General features: G+C 39.1%; 1 protein-coding gene across 1 annotated transcript in view; it reads left to right on the top strand.

Annotated features, from left to right (window-relative positions):
• The first annotated feature begins 18,216 nt into the window (after window positions 1–18,216).
• LOC133538821 (FERM and PDZ domain-containing protein 1) overlaps window positions 18,217–23,427 on the top strand; it is a 161,517-nt gene continuing 156,306 nt past the window's right edge. Inside the window, exon 1 of the mRNA XM_061880636.1 lies at window positions 18,217–18,365. The gene's annotated coding sequence lies outside the window, so the exon portion shown is untranslated. The remainder of the gene's footprint in view (window positions 18,366–23,427) is intronic.

Genomic DNA, 23,427 nt, shown 5'->3' on the forward strand with positions numbered 1-23,427 from the left:
CGGGGCGGTTCTCCATCAACTACATCCATTCTACTTGGAATAGAAACATTAGATATTGACTAGGGATGTCCGATAATATCGGACTGCCGATATTATCGTCCGATAAATTATCGGAAATTATCGGCATCGGTTATAAAAAGTAAAATGTATGACTTTCAAAACGCCGCTGTGTACACGAAGATGGGGGAGTTACAGAGCGCGAATCAACCTTAAAGGCACTTCCTTCACGTGCCGGCCCAATCACTTAATACCTACGGCTTTTCACACACACAAGTGAATGCGACCATACTTTCTCAACAGCCATACAGGTCACACTGAGGGTGGCCATATAAACAACTTTAACACTGTTACAAATATGCGCCACACTGTGAACCCACACTAAACAAGAATGACAAACACATTTCGGGAGAACATCGGCACCGTAACACTACATGAACACAAGTGAACAAATCCCCAGAATCCCATGCAGCCCTAACTCTTCCGGGCTACAATATACACCCCCCGCCACCCTTGCCAGCCTGGTCGCAGACAAAGACAAGCCCAATGATGTACAAGAGCAACAAAGTTCCAATGGGAGCAATCCACAATATTTTGTAGTGAAAGATACTTCAGGTATTTGGGCGCTTTCTTCATTGCTAGGAAGTAATATTGTTAAAAGGCAGATAGATGGGGCAGCTAAACATTTTTATATGAACTGCACTGCAACTAAAAATGCTGTCAGATGACCACTTTCAGCAATATGGAATAATATTTGGCCCAATTGTTTGAATATGATCATTGTTTGACAACAGTGTGACAAAAATACATGCTTTGGAATTGGAAGTCAAGATGGCAAGCATATATTAAAGTTCAGCTGTTTTAGATGGGTTGTATTAAAACACTTTTAGTAGTTTTGTCGCGATCTGCCTCCCGGATCTGACATAGTTTTGTGCTTGAGTCCTTTTTGTGTGTCTTTTGGTTATTTTTAGACTCTTCTGATCCCTTTGTTTGAGCACTTCCTTGTTTGACTTAATTTGATCCACCTGCACTGACTTTCTGACGCACACCTGTTTTTGATTATTGTTTTAGTATATAAGCCTGCCTGCTACCTGTGTTCGATCTGGATGTTTTGTTTGCTCCATGCAACAGTTAGGTTTGGTATTACTGCTCTTGTATTTACCTTGCTAAGTCCTGTCTTAGCTTCCGCGCGCTCGGCACGCGCTTATTTGGACTCTTTGAACTTGACTCTTGCTATTTATTAGCATTTAGCTTCCCGTGTGTAGGCACGCCTTTTCTTTGCCTTTTGTCAGTGTTCTTTTATCATTTTGTATATTAAAACAAGCTCCTACCTGCAATCCTGCCTAGTCCGAGTCCTGTAGCCTCCTGGGGTGGCAACTTCGCGCATCAATATGCATCCCAAACGCAATATATTTCTTGTAATGAATATTATTTAGTTAAGTAAAACAGCAGTTGCATTAAATGTTGTTTTTTTTTCGGTCAAAATTAAAATACCTCAAAGTGCTTTATGGACAGACATTATTTCCCGATGATGTTGAGGTCCATTTGACATGTTATAAATAACATGTCACTATCTCACACATGTGCTAAAGTGGGTTTATCCCAAATAATGTATTCATTATTATTGAGCATCATTTTTTTTAAATCCTAAAACTTTTTTTTTTTTTTTGTTTTTTCACTATGCAAAACTCAACAGCCACAAGCAGGACAGACTAAACTGAAAACTTCTAATTGAGACAAAGTTGCTGAATGCAGTAGAAGAAGACGTCCAGATAAAGACAAGACTTTCGGACATGATGGAGACATCCGAGAAGCCATTGTCTGACAATTTAGACAAATTAACATCAAATTACTAAGTCAAAAGTTGACTGACTAATAATGACATACTTAGTATCTCAGGTAACTAGAACTGTTTTGTGTTTTGTTTATACTTTACGGAAAAAATATCGAGTTGTATATCGCCATTCTGCAAATGGAGTGGAAAACAACAAAAAATTGTAGGCTTGTTTGTTTCTATAATATTTTTTATTTATTATAAGATATTGTTATTTGGTTATTTTTTCAATTAACAATGTGTTCAATGTAATCACAGTTTTGCAGCGGTGAGTCCCATTTCCCTGAATGGAAAACCTAATTGCGATTTTCCCCTCCAAAATCGCGATTCGATTTGTAATTTTTATATTTTAGATTTTAAAAAATGGCATAAAACAGCTAAAATAGCCATTGAAGGAAGACATCTTACTTTTCGACTGTAAATCAACATATTAATGGTCTCAAGGTGCCACATATTAAAACAACATGGAATGATTTACTTTAAAAATAGTTGGCTTCACGCAGAGCTATTGTCTAAATCGTGCTCTCGAACTGAAGAAATAATAGATAAAAACTATACACCACGGGTGTCAAACGTACAAGTATAAAAATTTACCTGAAATATTTGAAAGAAATAAACAGCTGTTCTAAATGTGTCCACTGGATGTCGCCACACAAATTCTTTGTAGACGATGCTACATATGTACAAAATAAACCACTTTAGTACATCAGTGTAGGAAAATGATCAAATTTCACAAATAACATCCTGTAATTTGATTTTTATATCATATTTTTATCTTGATATATTGAAAATGATCACCAATAAGTTGACTGATGGACATTATCGCATAATTTATTCAGAAAATATAAATAAGGACAAATAAAGTATATTTACTATGAACCGCAACAGGTAATTGTAAAAAAAACAAAAAAAAAAACATGATTTGTACAATTTCAGAATGTCAGGTTTGTACCTGACAGTTGTGTCATGTTTTAGTTTTTCCTGTGTTTGTCTTATTTCCTGTAAGCGCTCTTATTTTGTCTTATTTCCTGCTGTTATCCCTGAGTGTTTTTTCCCCTCAGCTGAGGCTGATTGGCACCGGGCCATACCTGGTGTCAATCAGCCTGGTTGCTATTTAGACCTGCCTGTTCCTCCACTCTGGGCTGGATTATTATGATTACGACTTGTAGCTCCGACCGTTTGTACCTGAACATGTAGCTGTTTGCAGCCTGCTGTCTTTTTTGTTCCTCGTCTTCTAGTTCCTGTTCCTGGCATCCTGTTTCCTGTCTCAGAGTTCCTGGTTTGTTTTTTGCCTTAATTTTTGAACATTAAATGATGTTTTCTTATTCAATGCCTGCCACCGTCTCTGCATCACAAACTCAACCTGACACAGAATGTGCTTGTTCTATTTTCAAACAAAGAAAACAATCTGAAGTTATCTTTATTTGTAACTTACCATGCCATGATTTTACCAGTCTGGCCCACTTGGAAGTATATTTTTTCTCCATGTGGCCCCCGATATAAAATGGGATTGACACCTCTGCTATACAGTGTTCATAACGTAATTCAATAACACTGCAAGTAACTATTTAAAAGCATATAAACTTGTATTTTCTGTTACTGTAGAATTGGTTAGTATTGTACTGTAATTCGAAGATAAATAACTTTGTCATATTAAATAAATTAACGTCCAAAAAAATCCAATGGATTAATTTCGTATATCACTGTGGAGGGAGGCGTGGCCTGCGGGCCTGCCTTGAAACGGGATGGTCATGACCAGGCCTCGAAGACAGCGACAGGTGTGTAGATGGCACAGGTGGGCCTTGTTAGCTAATCATTAGTCACATATATTAGTAGAAGCCGTGATGAAACGAGTAGTTGTAGTTGGAGGTGCTGCTGAGAGACACTGTGCCCCATTGAATTAAAAAAGACACTGTGCTGAAAAGCAAGAGACTTTGTACCATTGGATGAAAATAAAACAGTGTTAAAACATGAATTCCTGGCCTTCCTAGGTGGTCTGAAGAACCCACTAGAGGGAAACCTCTACAATCACTTATCCAATTTGAAGCTCAAAATTACCACAAAAGTATGTTTGGTTTTATAATAAAAACATTGTAAGGACTGGTGGGCATCAAGGTGCCGGGTTCGATTCCCTCGAGGATGCGTTGACGTGAACACAACAAAGGTAAGATCTTAAATCAGGGGTCGGGAACCTTTTTGGCTGAGAGAGCCATGAAATCCAAATATTTCACAATGTATTTCCGTAAGAGCCATATAATATTTTTCAACACTGAAGACCACTAAATTTGTGCATTTTTAAGTATGACCAACATTTGTAGAGTATAATAAGTCTCTTATTGTTTTTAACAACATTTATATTATAAAAGTTAAACAATAATACATATAATACTTTTTACCATTAATGCGACATCTTGAACAGGTGCGGTAGAAAACGGATGGTTGGATTAAAATGCATGAGAATGTTTTATAATTTGAACGTTATTTTTGAAACTGTGATTACCAGCGGAATTATTCATTACTTATCGTGTTAAGCAATGTCAGCTAAGATTTATCTGAGAGCCATATGCAGTCATCTGGCTCCAGAGCCATAGGTTCCCTACCCCTGATTTAAGCATTAGACACCTTTTTACCTGCACTCTGCCTCCCGCTGTTTCCCACATCTACAAAGTAGCTAATTGCTACCGACTGCCACCTACTGATATGGAAGAGTATTACACGGTTACTCAGCATAGCTCGGTTGGTAGAGTGGCCATGATAGCAACCTAAGGGTTCCAGGTTCGATTCCCGCTTCCGCCATCCTAGTCACTACCGTTGTGTCCTTGGACAAGACACTTTACCCACCTACCCCCAGTGCTACCTACACTGGTTTAAATGTAACTTAGATATTGGGTGTCACTTTGTAAAGCGCTTTGAGTCACTAGAGAAAAGCGCTATATAAATATAATTATCTGAGAGCCATATGTAGTCATCAAAAGAGCCACATCTGGCTCTAGAGCCATAGGTTCCCTACCCCTGTCTTAAATGATGAATTTAACAAAAAGAGAGCTCTGAACAGAAATACTGGAGCTAATAATAAGGCAAACCAAAAACGCTAGTATGAAAACTTGGAAATACAAACAGAAAACTAGAATTTGTCAGGCTTGGACTGTGGGTGTTTGTGCTTCCTCGATGCCAGGATGTGGGACGAATCAGGCATGAATAAGTACATTAAGTACATTTTTATTTGTTACTTAAATACAAAAGGCAAAACAAAAAGCACGCTAGATGGCGGATAATAATCTATGCTAAAACGTTAACAAAAACAGCACAATGGCATGGCTATCTATAAATGAACAAAAGATGCTAACAATAAACCAAAAAAAACAACACTTAGGCGAAAGAATACATGGATCTTACGTGGCGTGGTCCAAATGTTTAGCAGCGTGGCAAGGCGTGGAGGTTTGTGATAGAAATGTGGCATGAAGCAGAATGCAAAAATCCCAGCCTGATGGACAGAAAGAAAATGATTTAAGTAGTGGCTGTGATAATTAGGAACAGGTGCGGGACTGAGGGCAGGGGCGTGACTAGGGGGGCAAGGTGAAAACTAATAGGTTGGCATGGAAACAAACAAAACCAGGAAGTGCAAAACGTGACTGATTGTCCAAAATCAAAACATAACATGACAAAACAAAACATGATCCATAGGTGTGACAGAGCCCCCCGTTGAGGACAGCTCCCAGATGTCCAAAATCAAAACATAACATGGCAAAACAAAACATGATCCATAGGTGTGACAGAATTGGCATGAAACCACAAAAATGTAAAAACAAAAACAATCAGCATGTGAACTAAGAAAAGGCAGGTGGCTTAGCATATGAGCTAGCGAGAATAAACGTACCGAGAAGAGCAGTCGTCACTTGTTGCATGTGAGCAACTCTTATGGACCCAGACTGAACAAGGAAAAGAGGAAGGCTTATATAGGGAGTAATCAAGTAGAACCAGGTGTGTGTAGAAAACGAGGAGCAGGTGAAATCAATGTGTAACCATGCAAATGGACTACACAGGAAGTAAGTGGGTCAGAAAGAGAATGAAACAAAGATGGAAAAATAAACATGTGAAGATCCGAGTCACGGATCGCAACAAACATTTCTTCAAAATTTTGGGTTATTTTGTGGCACTTTTCACTGGTGAGTCGCAAAACTGTCTGTGCTTCTTGTGTGTGTAAAGCTGGAGCTCCGCCCACCGAGACACTGATTGTAAATGACTGAAAAGAGGGCTCACTGCGTTCAGTTAATTCTACTGACAAATAAACGTGCTCAGGTACTGAGAGCGAGCGAGACCTCGTTCTCCCTGTTTTGAAGTGAAAGATGAACTAATGCGAGGTTCAACAATTCTGATCGGTAGAGGAAATAGTAACTATCGTTCACAGTCAATATGAAAAACATGATCCATCCATCTTCTTCCGCTTATCCTAAGCAGGGAAGCCCAGACTTTCCTCTCCCCAACTACTTCGTCCAGCTCTTCCCGGGGGATCCCGAGGCATTCCCAGGCCAACCGGGAGACATAGTCTTCCCAACGTGTCCTAGGTCTTCCTCGTGGCCTCCTACCAATTGGACGTGCCCTAAACACCCCCCTAGGGAGGCGTCCGGGTTGCATCCTGACCAGATGCCCAAACCACTTCATCTGGCTCCTCTCGATGTGGAGGAGCAGCGGCTTTACTTTGAGTTCCTCCCGGATGGCAGAGCTTCTCACCCGATCTCTAAGGGAGAGCCCCTTATTTCGGCCGCTTGTACCCGTGATCTTATCCTTTTGGTCATAACCGAAAGCTCATGACCATGGGTGAGGATGGAAATGTAGATCGACCGGTAAATTGAGAGCTTTGCCCTCCGGCTCAGCTCCTTCTTCACCACAACGGATCGATAGAGCGTCCGCATTACTGAAGCGTCAAAAATGAGTTTCAAAGTAAAGCCACTGCTCTTCCACATTGAGAGGAGCCAGATGAGGTGGTTCGGGCATCTGGTCAGGATGCCACCCGAACGCCTCCCTGGGGAGGTGTTTAGGGCACGTTTGACCAGAAAGAGGCCACGGGGAATACTCAGGACACGTTGGGAAGACTATGTCTCACGGCTGGCCTGGGAACACCTCTGGATCTCCCGGGAAGAGCTAGACGAAGTGGCTGGGGAGAGGGAAGTCTGTGCTTCCCTGCTTAGGCTTCTGCCCCCGCGACCAGACCTCTGCAAATCGGAAGAAGATGGATGGATGGATGGATGGAGTCCATATTATTGCACCTCCAACATCATTGCACATGCTTTCTCACTGCACACATTGCCCTATTTTCCACATCCCGTTATTGCATCCTCATTGCTATGAGTCACTATAGCACATGACCCATCATTACACACAATATATTATTGCACACAGTCTCTAAATTGTCTTATGGGGGCAAGTACCGTATTTTCCGGACCATAAGGCGCACCGGTTTATAAGGTGCACTGCCGATGAGCGGGTCTATTTTCATACAGAAAGTGCACCGGTTTATAAGGCGCATTAAAGGGGTTATATTTTTATTTTTTGGCTCACCTTCGACAGCGTCTTCTCCCCGTCATCTTTGTTGTAGCGGTGTAGCGTGCAAGGACGGGAGTGGAAGAAGTGTCAAAAGATGGAGCTAACTGTTTGAATGACATTCAAACTTTACTTCAATCAACAACGAAGCGGCATCTTCTCTTCACTATTGCAACAACAACACCGGAAATGTGTCCCGTGAAAAACCGTCCGACCGGAACTCTTTAATAACTAAAGTTCCTTGGGCGAATGATGTAAACTCACTACACCGGTATGTTTTAGCGCTTTCATGGTGAGATATAAGTTAGAACTTTACGCTCCTTTATATCAAAAATGGCAACAGCGGAGGGTGACTGTCCCATAAGATAATATAAGAAACAATATAAGAAGCTTATCGACTACAGAGTCGGCACGGACTACAGGGGCGGACCAGCGCCAATTTTCAGGACACATCAGTAGGTACCAGAAGGTAAGAAAAGTTGGTTTTGCATTATATTATGAAAAAAAACGCCAGATCCTTATACACCAGGGGTGGGAATTACGTCGATCGTGAGCTACCGGTCGATCGCGGAGGGTGTGTCAGTCGATCGCAAGCCAGGCATTGAAAAAATAGACATAAAAATGAGCAATCATCAATCTTCACCAAGACTTCACTTTCCTCAGTTGTTTGACATTCTCGGCACCCGAGGAGCGAGCTCATTATTAAGAAAAAAATCACTGACAGGACGGAGAGAAACACTTTTTATTCAAACAGACTCTTGGGCAGCACCTGCTGTCAAAACTCTAAAGACCGACTGCACAGTTCCTGTCTTCACCATAAAAGACCTGCTTCATCCTGCCTGTGCTAACAAAATAAGAGTCTCAGAAAGCTAGCGTGCACAAGCTAGCAAGCTATGGAGTTTGATGCCAATATATTTCTCCCCCGCCCTCAGCGACCGCTCCCTCTCCTCATTCGCCCACATACTCACTGACGTCACTCACCTGCTGTCAACACAATAAAGGGCCACACACACATATGCTACTCTCATAACAAAGTGTTTGAAAACGAGTATGCAAGTTGGACAAATGAGATGCCAAATCCAACCACTTTCATGTGGTATTGGACAGAAAGGAGGACTTTTCTGCTCCTCCATTTGAAAATGTGGACGTTATCAGCACCACTGTCTGATTCCAATCAATGCAAGTCATCAGAATCAGGTAATACACCAACTTATATTCTTGTCTTCATGAAAGAAAGGAATCTATATGTGTTAAACATGCTTGTATTATCATTAAACACCATTAACTTGTTAACAAAAATGTATTTTTCATAAATAAATAAATATAAATTATAAATATGAATGAGGTAGATCCCCTCGACTTGGTCAATTGAAAAGTAACTCGCCTGCAGAAAAAGTGTGAGCACCCTTGTTATACTCACACCATAGTAACACTTGAATCTCTGACTCTGGTAGCCGTAATGCAGGGGTGTCAAACTCAAATACAGAGTGGGCCAAAATTTAAAACTGAACAAAGCCGCGGGCCAAAGTTGAACCAATTAATCCTTTACTAGGGACACAAACAAGTTTTGCATTGAATATTGACCAAGCAAGGCTTATATAACTTTATAGTGACGTGCAAAATCGAGTTTTAAATAATAATAGTTAAAAAAATATCAATGGCATATCAAATAAAATAAAAATAAAAATTGAATGCCTCTTTTCTGCGGCGGGTTTGAGTTGGGGCGGGGGTTGGTGGTAGTGGGGGTCCCGGAAGAGTTAGTTATGCAAGGGGTTCTGGGTATTTGTTCAGTTGGGTTTATGTTGTGTTCATGTTGTGTTACAGATACGAATGTTCTCCCGAAATGTGTTTGTCATTCTTGTTTGCTGTGGGTTCACAGTGTGGTGTATATTTGTAATGGTGTTAAAGTTGTTTATACGGCCACCCTCAGTGTGACCTGTGTGGCTGTTGACCTAGTATGCTTTGCATACACTTGTGTGTGTGTGTATGAGCCGCATATATTATGTGAGTGGGCCGGCACGCTGTTTGTATGGAGGAAAAGCGGACGTGGCGACATGTATAGAACGCCAAAGGCAGTGCTTTTACGGCCCGCCACCAATATTATTGTCCGGGTGGAAATCGGGAGAAATTCGGGAGGGGCACTGAACTTCGGGAGTCTCCCGGGAAAATCGGGAGGGTTGACGAGTATGAGTATTAGCGGTGAATGCGGTGTTACAGCGGCGGGCCAGCTCTAATGTTATTTGGATATTGCCTCAATGGCCAAATGAAATTACACGTCGGGCCAAATTTGGCCCGCAGGCCAGAGTTTGACAGTAATGCCGTAATGGGACAACAACGCATCAAGCGGTGCGGCTTCAAAGTCATACTAAAACATTTTGACAGATTTTTGAGTGGCGTGTGTAATTTTCTTTATTTTCAATGGAACCTTAAAGTTTTGGTTTTGTTTACTGCCGTCATTTTGCAGTCTACACGTATCGCTTATGTGTGACTGCCATCTACTGGTCACACTTATCATTACACCATGCACCAGGTAAAATTGCTTCAAGGTCAGTAAGCACAACCAGAATTGTTCCGTACATTAGGTGCACCGGGTTGTAAGGCGCACTGTGAGTTTTGAGAAAATGAAAGGATTTTAAGTGCGCCGTTTAGTCTGAAAAATACGGTATTCTGATTACTCGCACTCCTTGTTACTGTTAATGTTGACAGATTGCTGGCCGAAACTTCAGCTTGTTAGTTAGGGAGTTGAGTAATGGCAGTTCACATACTGAGGTTGGGATTATGTTCCAAATCTCAATCAATCAATCAATGTTTATTTATATAGCCCTAAATCACAAATGTCTCAAAGGACTGTACAAACCACTACGACTACGACATCCTCGGAAGAACCCAGAGAAGGGCAAGGAAAACTCACACCCAGTGGGCAGGGATAATTCACACCCAGTGGGACGCCAGTGACAATGATGACTATGAAAACCTTGGAGAGGACCTCAACTGTGGCCAACCACCACCCCCCCCACCCCCACCCCCCCTCTAGGGGACCAAAAGCAATGGATGTCGATCGGGTCTAACATGATACTGTGAAAGTTCAATCCATAGTGGCTCCAACACAACCGCGGGAGTTCCGTTCAAAGCGGATCCAAGACAGCAGCGAGAGTCCCGTCCACAGGAAACCATCCCAAGCGGAGTTGGATCAGCAGCGTAGAGATGTCCCCAACCGATACACAGGCGAGCGGTCCATCTTGGGTCCCGACAAGCGGTCCATCCTGGGTCCCGACTCTGGACAGCCAGTACTTCATCCATGGTCATCGGACCGGACCCCCTCCACAAAGGTGGGGGGGGGCAGAGGAGAAAAAGAAAAGAAGCGGCAGATCAACTGGTCTAAAAAGGAGGTCTATTTAAAGGCTAGAGTATACAAATGAGTTTTAAGGTGAGACTTAAATCTTTGAAGAAAAGACTGCCTGACCAAAGGCACTTTTTCTTGCAGGAATTATACAGTCACCCCTTGAACTTGCTCTTGTGCTTCTGTTTGGATTTTTCTTTTTTGTAATTCCTGCTGTCGGGCAGGGGAAAGACCGTGTAGAATTTAAAATACATGGATGGAATCTGTGTGTTTTATCATATTCTCCCAATTTAGTGTGCTGTGCTTTCTCAACATTATGCAGTGATGATGGGTCTTTGGCTTTTCATCTAATGTTTTTAGCGCTTGCGTGTAGGTTATTTTAATTGGTTTTAGCGTGGTCTTACATGCAGCGGCCCAGCTGCCTTTATGTATCATCTACTTTACGCTGTGAAGTAAAAGAAAACCTGACACATGTTACTTCTAGACCTCCACCCCAGATCCCACCTCACTCCAACCCACTTCTCCAAAGTGGGCTGGCTCAGGGTGGAGGACAGAGTAAAACAACTTGCACTGAGCCTAGTCTATAAAATTTGCTACAGCTCCCTGACACCGAAGTCCATGTCAAACTACTTCCATACCGTATGTTTGGAGGAAGAAGAATACTGAGTTGCATCCCATCAACACCATACCTACTGTGAAGCATGGGGCTGTTTTTCTGCTAAGGGGACAGGACGACTGATCCGTGTTAAGGAAAGAATAAATGGGGCCATGTATCGTGAGATTTTGAGCAAAAACCTCCTTCCATCAGTGAGAGCTTTGAATGGTTGACCAAATACCCCACCATAATTTACAAATAAATTATTTAAAATTTTTACAATGTGAATTCCTGGATTTTTTTTTCACATTCTGTCTCTCATAGTTGAAGTGTACCTATGATGAAAATTACAGACCTCCGTCATCATTTTAAGTGGGAGAACTTACACAATCGGTGGCTGACTAAATACTTTTTTGCCCCACTGTAACATTCCACACAGTTTGAACAGAAACACTGTGTTTACGAAAATAGGAAAATCAAACACTGTAATTTATTAAAGTGATTATTTGGAGTACAAGAGCCTATGTACCACTGGTGGTACCCGTACAACAGTTTCAGATTCACTGTTGTAAATCACTGATTCTCAAACCGTGGTACGATACGCAAATTCCATCTAGTGGTACGCCAAAAACTCACTATATAAAAGCACACAGGTTTATTTTCCTTTATCCAAACACAGTGTTACTGTTCAAACTGTGTAATTTCACAGTGACAAAAATATTAAATATACATGTTAGATAATAGAATGTCTGCCTTTTTTAAATGAATACTTAAGTCTACTATGTTACTTTCTTTTTCTCATTTTTGGTCATTAGTGGTACTTGGAGAGCCAAATGTTTTCTCAGGTGATAGTTTGTGAAACAGGGCTTCACGGTGGTGGAGGGGTTAGTGCGTCTGCCTCACAATACGAAGGTCCTGCAGTCCTGGGTTCAAATCCAGGCTCGGGATCTTTCTGTGTGGAGTTTGCATGTTCTCCCCGTGAATCCGTGGGTTCCCTCCGGGTACTCCGGCTTCCTCCCACTTCCAAAGACATGCACCTGGGGATAGGTTGATTGGCAACACTAAATTGACCCTAGTGTGTGAATGTGAGTGTGAATGTTGTCTGTCTATCTGTGTTGGCCCTGCGATGAGGCGGCGACTTGTCCAGGGTGTACCCTGCCTTCCGCCTGATTGTAGCTGAGATAGGCGCCAGCGCCCCCCGCGACCCCGAAAGGGAATAAGCGGTAGAAAATGGATGGATGGTTTGTGAAACAAATCTGAGAACATCCGGTCAGGATATGTTAATATCATGTTTAAAAAGTAAGTATTATAACGAAGGTGTTTATATGTATTTTAAAAAGCTGGTTTCTGTCAGGAGGTGTTGGTGACGAACCCCAAGATGCAGAGATGGCAGGCTTGTTGCAGGAAAACATGATTTTAATGTTCAAAGGAAATGCAGGAAAACAGGAACCAGGAACCAGGCAAACAGCTAACAATACTCCAGCACTGACTGGAGGGCCAGGCAGGTTTAAATAGTAGCCTGATTGGCAACTGCCACCAGGTGTGTTAGACTGCCAATCAGGGACAGGTGAGGGAAACAAGCGCTCGGGGAGACGTGCAAGAAAAGGAACCAAAAAAGGAGTGCCGACAGGAAATAAAACACAAACACAGAGAAAAACCCAAACATAACCAAACTGTCAGCGACAAGCCTGACAGTTTTAACCAAATTCATGCAATCATTTGTATCTTAGTCCTTTTTTGTAGCTATTTGCTGTGTTGCCCCCCCCCCCCCAAAAAAAAAAACATAAAACAAAACAAAACAACAACAAAAAAACTGAGAGGCAACTATACATTGGACAAGTACCAGAATAAATGTAACTATTGTCATTTAAAAATATAGTCATGTTAAAGTACCAGTAACATGTAGTACAGTATCTAAATTTCAAAGCACAAACATTAAAAACAGTAACAAAGTATTTAGAACAATATACAATTAAAACAAATGATTGTGTGAAACTAGTACAGTATAGTTTAGCAGGCAATATTATCTTTGTGCAGTACTGACACTTTGTGGCCATAACAACACATTACACTTGTGTTGGACAGTTTTGTCTCAAAGAGTAATCCTCTACCCACTTCTTCCACCAGAGGTCGCCACACTCAAACGATTTGTTTGGCTGTTCTCCCTGAAGCAAAGCTCCCTTTCGATTTTACGGCCAATTAACACGAGTTAAATATTTCAACACACTAATATGAACATTGTTTATTTGGTAAAGCAAATGTGTCGGATTCCACATCAAAACACGTTGGAAATGTATCCATTGTCTTTTTTAAAGTATAGTATTCTAAAGACCTTTGACGCGGCTGCCTTTCAAAATAAAGGACATGATTTCCGGTTCGAAATCAAAACCTTAAAAATATGTTACAGTACTGTCACCGTAAATATTCAATTCCTTAAGGTTAATATCTTATGTCTTCATAAAATATGTGACAATTAGTAAATAAATATAAACAACTTTAGTTAATTTACTGTGTGTGTCTATGTTGGGGAGCATTTTTTATATTTCAACTTGTCTCGTATCGTAGGAACGTCTGTGTGACGACATGATTGGTTTAACTTGTTTTCAAGTCGTTCTTTGGAAATATGCATTGTCTTTTTATATTACAGCAGGGGTCACCAAGCTTTTTGAGACCAAAAGCTACTTCTTGGGTACTGAGAAATACGAAGGGCTATCAGTTTGATACACACCTAAATAAATTGCCAGAAATAGCCAACTTGCTCAATTTACCTTTAATAAATAAATATATATATATGAAAATCTATATATGTATGAAAAAATTGGTATTTCTGTCTGTCATTCTGTCGTAACTTTTTTTTTTCTTTTACGGAAGGTATTTTGTAGAGAAAAAATGATGAAAAAACACTTAATTGAACTGTTTGAAAGAGGAGAAAAGACGAAAAAAAGGAAAATTAAATGTTTATATAGAGTTTATCTTCAATTTCGACTCTTTAAAATTCAAAATTCAACTGAAAAAATTAAGAGAAAAACTAGCCCATTCGAATCTTTTTGAAAAAAATTAAAAGAAATAATTAATGGAACATCATTAGTAATTTTTTCCTGATTAAGATTAATTTTAGAATCTTGATGACATAAATAGGTTAAAATCCAATTTGCACTTTGTTATAATATAAAACAAATTGGACCAAGCTATAGTTCTAACAAAGACAAATCATTATTTCTTTTAGATTTTCCAAAACAAAAATTTTAAAATAAATTCAAAAGACTTTGAAATAAGATTTAAATTTGATTCTAAGGATTTTCTACATTTGCCAAAATATATATTTTTTAATTTTAATCGTAATAAGTGTGAAGAAATATTTCACAAATATTTTTGTTGAAAAAACAGAAACTAGAATGAAGAATTAAATTAAAATGTATTTATTATTCTTTACAATAAAAACAATAGATTTACTTCAACGTTGATTTAAATTGTCAGGAAAGAAGAGGAAGGAATTTAAAAGGTAAAAAGGTATATGTGTTTAAAAATCCTAAAATCATTTTTAAGGTTGTATTTTCTCTAAAATTGTCTTTCTAAAAGTTATAAGAAGCAAAGTAAAAAAAAAAAAAAAATGAATTTATTTAAACAAGTAAAGACCAAGTCTTTAAAATATTTTCTTGGATTTTCAAATTCTATTTGAGTTTTGTCTCTCTTAGAATTAAAAATTTCGAGCAAAGCGAGACCAGCTTGCGAGTAAATAAATAAAATTTAAAAAATAGACGCAGCTCACTGGTAAGTGTTGCTATTTGAGCTATTTTTAGAACAGGCCAGCGGGCGACTCATCTGATCCTTACGGAGTACCTGGTGCCCGCGGGCACCGGGGTTGGTGACCCCTGAATTACGGTATTCTAACTCACCTTCGACACAGCTGCCTTTCAAAATAAAGGACACCATTTCCTGTTCAAAATCAAACCTTCAAAAAATGTTACAGTAATATCGCTGTAAATATTTTATTCCTCCCAAAAAATGTGTGATGATATGTAATTAAATAAAAACAACCATTGAATGTTAGTTAATTTACTGTGTGTGTCTATGTACATGTCGGGGGGGGCAAATATTGTATTCCAACTCACTTTTATCGTTGTGACGTCTGTGTGACGTCATGACCTTGGTTTGACTCGTTTTCAACTCGAACGTAATATAAGTACCTAGTTGTTCTATGGAAATGTATCCATTGTCTTTTTAGGTCAGGATTACTAAAAGTGAAACACATTGTAGAATTGAATACTCTATTAATGATGTTCAAAGCCAGAAATAATGTTCTTCCGAAGGACATACAAAAGTTATTTGTGTTCACATCTGAAAATGAGAACCACAGAAGGCCGTATGACTTTAAACATCCAAGAGCGCGAACAAATTTGAAACAAATGTGCTTGTCTGTTGTTGGTGTGAAAGCATGGAATTCTCTAAACAAAGACTTAGAAAGCTGTAAGAATATCTTTGTATTTAAAAAGAGTTATAAAAAGAGAAAACTGGAATTATATCAAACTGAGTTTTGATTTGGATTGGACGTGTCATTGTGAAAATGCTTAAAGGAAAATGGAAAAGTATGTTGGAGTTTGGGTGTTGGTGGAGGGAACAGTTATAAAGTCATCTAAAATACTGTAATTTGTGTTAAAAAAGGGGCAGTTAAATATAAGAATATTATTCTTCCATCTGCTACTTTCTGATGATGGAAATGTATAAGAAACAAAAAAACAAAACAATGAAAGTGTCAATTGCACGTGGCTTGTAAATATACATTTTCATGAAAGGAATGAAAATAAATGATGATGATGATGATGATGAAAGTAAAGTATTGTAACTCACTTTCTACGCGGCTACCTTTCAAAATAAAGGACATCCTTTCCTCTTGAAAACCAAACCTTCAAAATAAATTACAGTAATCTCGCCGTAAATACTCAATTACTTCAGGTTAATATTTTATTCCTCCAAAAAATGTGTGATGGTTTGTAGTTAAATAAAAACAACCCCCTGACATTAGTTAATTTACTGTGTGTGTTTATGTACATGTTGGGTGGCAATTATTGTATTCCAACTCACCTCCGTGTCTTGTATCGGAGGAACGTCAGTGTGACAACAAGACACCTTTGTTATTATTATATATTTTTTCGTTTTTATATTTTTTGTTGTTATTTTTTAATTTGCTTTGTTTTGTGTGTTTTGTTTTTTCCTCTGTTTGTTGTATGTGTTGGCTGGTGTTATTTTTGAAAAAAATAAAAAATAAATAAATAAATAAGATATATATATATATATAGATATATATATATATATATATATATATATATATATATATATATATATATATATATATATATATATATATATATATATATATATATATATATATATATATATAAATGAATACAAAAATGCATTAACAAAAACTTGGACGTTACAACAGTGACTAGTTGTTCTTTGGAAATGTATGTATTGTCTTTTTAAAGTATAGTAATGAACAAGCACTACTAAATGAATATTTTAACTCACCTTAGACGCGGATGCCTTTCAAAATAAAGGACACCATTTCCTGTTCAAAATCAAACCTTCAAAATATATTACTGTAAATATTCAATCACTTTAGGTTAATATTTTATTCCTCCAAAAAAATGTGTTATGATTGGTAATTAAATAAATACAACGATTGAATGTTAGTTGATTTACTATGTGTGTGTGTGTGTGTGTGTATGTACATGTCGGGGGGAAATTATTGTATTCCAACTCACTTCCGTGTCGTAGGAACGTCTGTGTGACAACAAGACACCTTTATTATTATTATCTTTTTTTTTTTCGTTTTTAATTTTTGTTATCTGTGATGTATTGAATGGGAGGCAATAAACAGGCGAGGTGATGAAGTTACGTCTCGTTTACTGTGACTTCAGAACAGACTCACTCACTTGCCGTCAAGTGTACAACAACATCGTAAAACGTTGGCCAACCAAAAAGCAACCCCAGTATGCTATGACCAACATTGACCAGGAGATGGCAACATACACACATAGACCAATCTATTACATTATCATTATTTAATTTGCTTTGTTATGTGTGTTTTGTTTTTTGTTGTATGTGTTAGCTGGTGAGGGCTTCACGGTGGCAGAGGGGTTAGTGCGTCTGGCTCACAATACGAGGTTCCTGCAGTCCTGGGTTCAAATCCAGGCTCGGGATCTTTCTGTGTGGAGTTTGCATGTTCTCCCCGTGAATGCGTGGGTTCCCTCCGGGTACTCCGGCTTCCTCCCACTTCCAAAGACATGCACCTGGGGATAGGTTGATTGGCAACACTAAATTGGCCCTAGTGTGTGAATGTGAGTGTGAATGTTGTCTGTCTATCTGTGTTGGCCTTGCGATGAGGTGGCGACTTGTCCAGGGTGTACCCTGCCTTCCGCCCGATTGTAGCTGAGATAGGCGCCAGCGCCCCCCGCGACCCCGAAAGGGAATAAGCGGTAGAAAATGGATGGATGGATGTTAGCTGGTGTTATTTTTGAAAAAAAAAAAATATATATAATATATAAAAAAAAAAAAAAACTCAGACGTTATATCAGTGACTAGTTGTTCTTTGGAAATGTATTTATTGTCTTTTTAAAGTATAGTAATGAACAAGCGCTACTAAATGGATATTTTAACTCACCTTCGACGCAGCTGCCTTTCAAAATAAAGAGCATCGTCATTTCCGGTTAAAAAACAAACCTTCAGAATATATTACGGTAATTTCAGCGTGAATATTAAATTCATTTAGGTTAATATCAATCTTTTTATCTCCATATCATTTGTGACGATTTGTAATTAAAAATAAAAAATAGTTAATTGACGGGGTTGTTCTAACAGTGCACAGTGCGCGCGCTTCTTATGCGCGCTCAGCAGCTGTGGGATTTTCTCATCGCTAACAGTCGTCTTTTTTCCCCCTCAATAAGGAATACTGACTCCCTTTTTCTTCTTCTTACCAGCAGTAAATCCACGTCCGGTTCGTTGAAATACCCTCACTCTCTGGATGGGATTAGAGACACGTACGTACCCACGACTCGGTAAGGTCTTTAAGTCTTATACAAAGCTACCTAAAGTGATTAAGAAACCACAATATATGTCAAATAAATGGCGTATGCTCCTTTCAATGTCCTGATTTAGTTTACTTCCAGGTCACATAGACCATTAATGTACAAATCCCATGTCCCACTCAGAAGAAATATGATACTAAGATGTAAAACCCCGTTTCCATATGAGTTGGGAAATTGTGTTGCATCCAAATATAAACGGAATACAATGATTTGCCAATGATTTTCAACCCATATTCAGTTGAATATGCTACAAAGACAACATATTTGATGTTCAAACTGATAAACCTTTGTTTTTTTGCAAATAATCATTAACTTTAGAATTTGATTCCAGCAAAACGTGACAAAGAAGTTGGGAAAGGTGGCAATATATACTGATTAAGTTGAGGAATGCTCATCAAACACTTTTTGGGAACATCCCACAGGTGTGCAGGCTAATTGGGAACAGATGGGGGCCATGATTGGGTATAAAAGCAGCTTCCATGAAATGTTAAGTAATTCACAAACAAGGATGGGGTGAGGGTAACAAATTTGGAAGCACATTGTCACACTGTTTTAGAACAACATTTCTCAACGAGCTATAGCAAGGAATTAAGGGATTTTACCTGATGGGTGCTGGTTGGCGCCTTGCATGGCAGCTCCCGCCATCAGTGTGTGAATGTGTGTGTGAATGGGTAAATGTGGAAGTAGTGTCAAAGCGCTTTGAGTACCTTGAAGGTAGAAAAGCGCTATACAAGTACAACCCATTATTATTATTATTATTATTACCATCTACGGTCCGTAAAATTATTAAAAGGTTCAGAAAATCTGGAGAAATCACTGCAAGTAGGCTATGATATTCAGAACTTTGATCCCTCAGGTGGTACTGCATCAAAAACCGACATTAGTGTGGAAAGGATATCACCACTTCAGGAACACTTCATAAAACCACTGTCAGTAACTACAGTTGGTCGCTACATCTGTAAGTGCAAGTTAAATCTCTGCTATGCAAAGCGAATGCCATTTATCAACAACACAAAGGAACGCCGCCGGCTTCTCTGGGCCCAAGCTCATCTAAGATGGACTGATGCAAAGTGGAAAAGTGTTCTGTGGTCTGACGAGTCCACATTTCAAATTATATTTGAAAACTGTGGACGTGGTGTCCTCCGGAACAAAGAGGAAAATAACCATCCGGATTGTTATAAGCGCAAAGTTGAAAAACCAGCATCTGTGATGGTATGGGGGTGTATTAGTGCCCAAGGCATGGGTAACTTACACATCTTTTATTTACATTTAACACAATTTCCCAACTCATATGGAAACGGGGTTTGTGAAATGACCAACAACAACTGGAGACTGTCTAGTTGCACTCAGGTGGAAGGCAGAATAAAATTTACATAATACAATGAATATTTTTTTAAGCCTTAAATAGACATCTTGCTTCAGATAACAAAATAAAAATCAACATATTTCTTGAACAGACATCTGTACTTTTGATAAAGCAGGTGTCCTACTTTCGTCACGATGAAAACTGCCTTGGCAATAATACGTTCATTTCTATTGATCGATATTGATCATCATTGATATGTTTTATGACACATGGAAAATATGGACCGGGGGGAAAAAATATAATAATATGTTTTGTGAATGTGAGTGTGAATGTTGTCTGTCTATCTGTGTTGGCCCTGCGATGAGGTGGCAACTTGTCCAACGTGTACCCCGCCTTCCGCCCGATTGTAGCTGAGATAGACGCCAGCGGCCCCTGCAACCCTAAAAGGGAATAAGCGGTAGGAAATGGATGGATGGATTTTATTTCAAATGAAACCTTCCTCTGATTTCCTTTTACTGTCACAACCATTAAAAACACTTAATGTATGTAAACAAAATTATACAATCGCAATAAAAACTTAGCAATAACCTCTTTAAATTAATCGTCAAAAAAAAAGGAATATGTGAGAAATGCTTATTAAAAGAGAGTTGTCCCGATACTAATATTTTGGTACCAGTACCGGTACCAAAATGTATATCGATACATATCTAAATATGGCATTATACGTTTTATTTTAACACAAAATCTGAGGGTACATTAAACATATATTTCTTATTGCAAGTTTGTCCCTAAATAAAATAGTGAAAATACTAGTCAACTTGTCTTTTTGTAGTAAGTAAACAAACAAAAGCTCCTAATTTTTATCATTCTATAATTTTGTCGACATTATAAAGGACAAGCTGTAAAAATGTATTATTAATCCATTTGTTCATTTACTGTTAATCTGGTAATTTTCCGTTTTAACATGTTCTATCTACACTACTGTTAAAATGTAATAATCACTTCTTCTTCTGTTGTTTTGATACTTTACATTAGTTTTGGATGATACCACAAACGTAGGTATCGATCCGATAGCAAGTAGTTACGGGATCATACTTTGGTCATATTAAGTCCTCATGTTTCCAGGGACATATTTACTGAGTTTATAAACATAATATGAATAAAAAAATTAAAAAAAGATTTTGTGATGCTTGAAAATATTGATGTAATGTTGAGGAGATACACTCTTGTACTTGGTATCATTACATTGGATGTCAGGTGTAGATCCACCAATAGCGTTTGCTTACATTGTGACGCCGGTGAGGTACAGTGTGTAGTGAAGCATGTTTAGCTAGTCCTCGTCCTACAGGGATGATACTTGTAAAAAACTCACTTTATATATATATATATATATATATATATATATATATATATACATCCATTTTCTACCGCTTGTCCCTTTTTGGGGTCGCTGGAGCCTATCTCAGCTGCATTCGGGCGGTACAGAACGCCGCTACAATAGTTAAAAACAAATAAATTGTACTTTTGTGCATGTTTGTCACACAAGATATTTCAATAAGTGCCAAAAAAAAATGAGCTGCATAATAGGAAATCAAATAGTGTATGTCCTTCACTATGTGGTAGGTTCCTGCGGACGTTATCTCTTTTTGTTGTTGACAATTTTTTTCATACGGTGTTGATCTGGAAATGGTTGCCTTGGCGTTTTGTTGGTGTGGCACCGAATGGAGATGTTGACATGCAGAGTTTCAAGAACTCTTCATTCTCTAGTGGGTGACTTTTCAAATGATGCTATATATTAGCAGTAATGCTACATTTTGTAGCAACGGTTTTACCCACACTTGACAAAATACGGTTGTCTGTTCGACATATTCCCACTTGAAGCCAAACCACCGCCAGACGATGGACCCCTGCTGTTGTTATTGGGAATTAAGTCTTCTTTCATTTTTTTACCAGAATCACACCTTCTCTCGCTCGTATTACCACTCGCATCACAGCTAACGTTACCCATGCTGTTACATCTCTACTCCGCAAGGGTGTATACGTATGTGACGTATGTAAGAAGGTGTGTTTGTTTTATGTCTGTGAGAAGCAGAGACAACGAAGAGCAAGAAGAGCCTGTAGTGTAATGCCTGCAGCTTAAAGCAACTGCATGAGAACGTATACTCGAATATCACGGTATAGTCATTTTCTATATCGCACAGAGACAAACCCGCGATATATCGACTATATCGATATATCCCCCAAGCTCAAACTTATATCTGTCAGTAGACTCAATACGGAAGCTTTGAAAACTACAACATGGCTAACGGGGAGAACACATAGTCGAAGTGGAGGCACATAGATAAGACTGTCCACAAAACGGCGCGTCCTTATGAGATGGTGAGACCGTGGCTCGAATATGGTCTGCAACAAATAATTTATGCAGAAGTTTGACGAAAGAACCACCATCACATGTTGTGTAGACCATAAGGAAGTGCTTTAAATGTACAAAACCCAAAACCAGGGAAGTTGTCATTCGTAAATAAAAACAGAATACAATGATTTGCAAATCCCTGAGAAACTTTATTATTTTATTTTTTTGCAAATAATCGTTAACTTAGAATTTAAAGGCAGCAACATATTACAAAAAAGTTCGCAAAGGGGCATTTTTACCACTGTGTTACATTGCCTTTCCTTTTAACAACATTCAGTAAACGTTTGGGACCTAAGGAGACGGCGTGGCGCATTGGGAGAATGGCCGGGCGCGCAACCCGAAGGTCCGTGGTTCAATCCCCACCTAGTACCAACCTCGTCACGTCCGTTGTGTCCTGAGCAAGACACTTCACCCTTGATCCTGATGGGTGCTGGTTAGCACCTTGCATGGCAGCTCCCTCCATCAGTGTGTGAATGTGTGTGTGGATGGGTAAATGTGGAAGTAGTGTCAAAGCGCTTTGAGTACCTTGAAGGTAGAAAAGCGCTATACAAGTACAACCCATTTATTTATTTTTTGAAGCTTTTCAGGTGGAATTCTTTACCATTCTTGTTTGATGTAAAGCTTAAGTTGTTCAACAGTCCAGGGTCTCTGTTGTGGTATTTTAGGCTTCATATGGCGCCACACATTTTCTATGGAAGACAGGTCTAGAATACAGGCAGGCCAGTCTAGTACCCGCACTCTTTTACAGTACTATGAAGCCACACTGTCGTAACACATTGTCTCGCTGAAATAAGAAGGAGCGTCCATGAAAAAGATGTTGCTTGGATGGTGCTCCAAAACCTGTATGTACCTTTCAGCATTAATGGTGCCTTCACAGATGTGTAAGTTACCCATGCCTTGGGCACTAATACACCCCCATACAATCACAGATGCTGGCTTTTCAACTTTGCGCCTAAAACAATCTGGATGGTTCTTTTCCTTTTTGTTCGGAGGACACGACGTCAACAGTTTCGAAAAACAATTTGAAATGTGGACTCGTCAGACCACAGAACACTGTCACACTTTGCATTAGTCCATCTTAGATGAGCTCGGGTCCAGCAAAGCCGGCAGAGTTTATGGGTCTGGTTGATAAATGGCTTTGGCTTTGCATAGTACAGTTTTAACTTGCACTTACAGATGTAACGGCTAACTGTAATTACTGACATTGGTTTTCTGAAGTGTTATTGAGCCCATGCGGTGATATCCTTTACACACTGATGTCTGTTATTGATGCAGTACCGCCTGAGGGATCCAAGGTCACGGCATTTAATGTC

This window comes from Nerophis ophidion, linkage group LG20 (genome assembly GCF_033978795.1).
Source record: "Nerophis ophidion isolate RoL-2023_Sa linkage group LG20, RoL_Noph_v1.0, whole genome shotgun sequence".
In the NCBI taxonomy this organism is placed as follows: domain Eukaryota; kingdom Metazoa; phylum Chordata; class Actinopteri; order Syngnathiformes; family Syngnathidae; genus Nerophis; species Nerophis ophidion.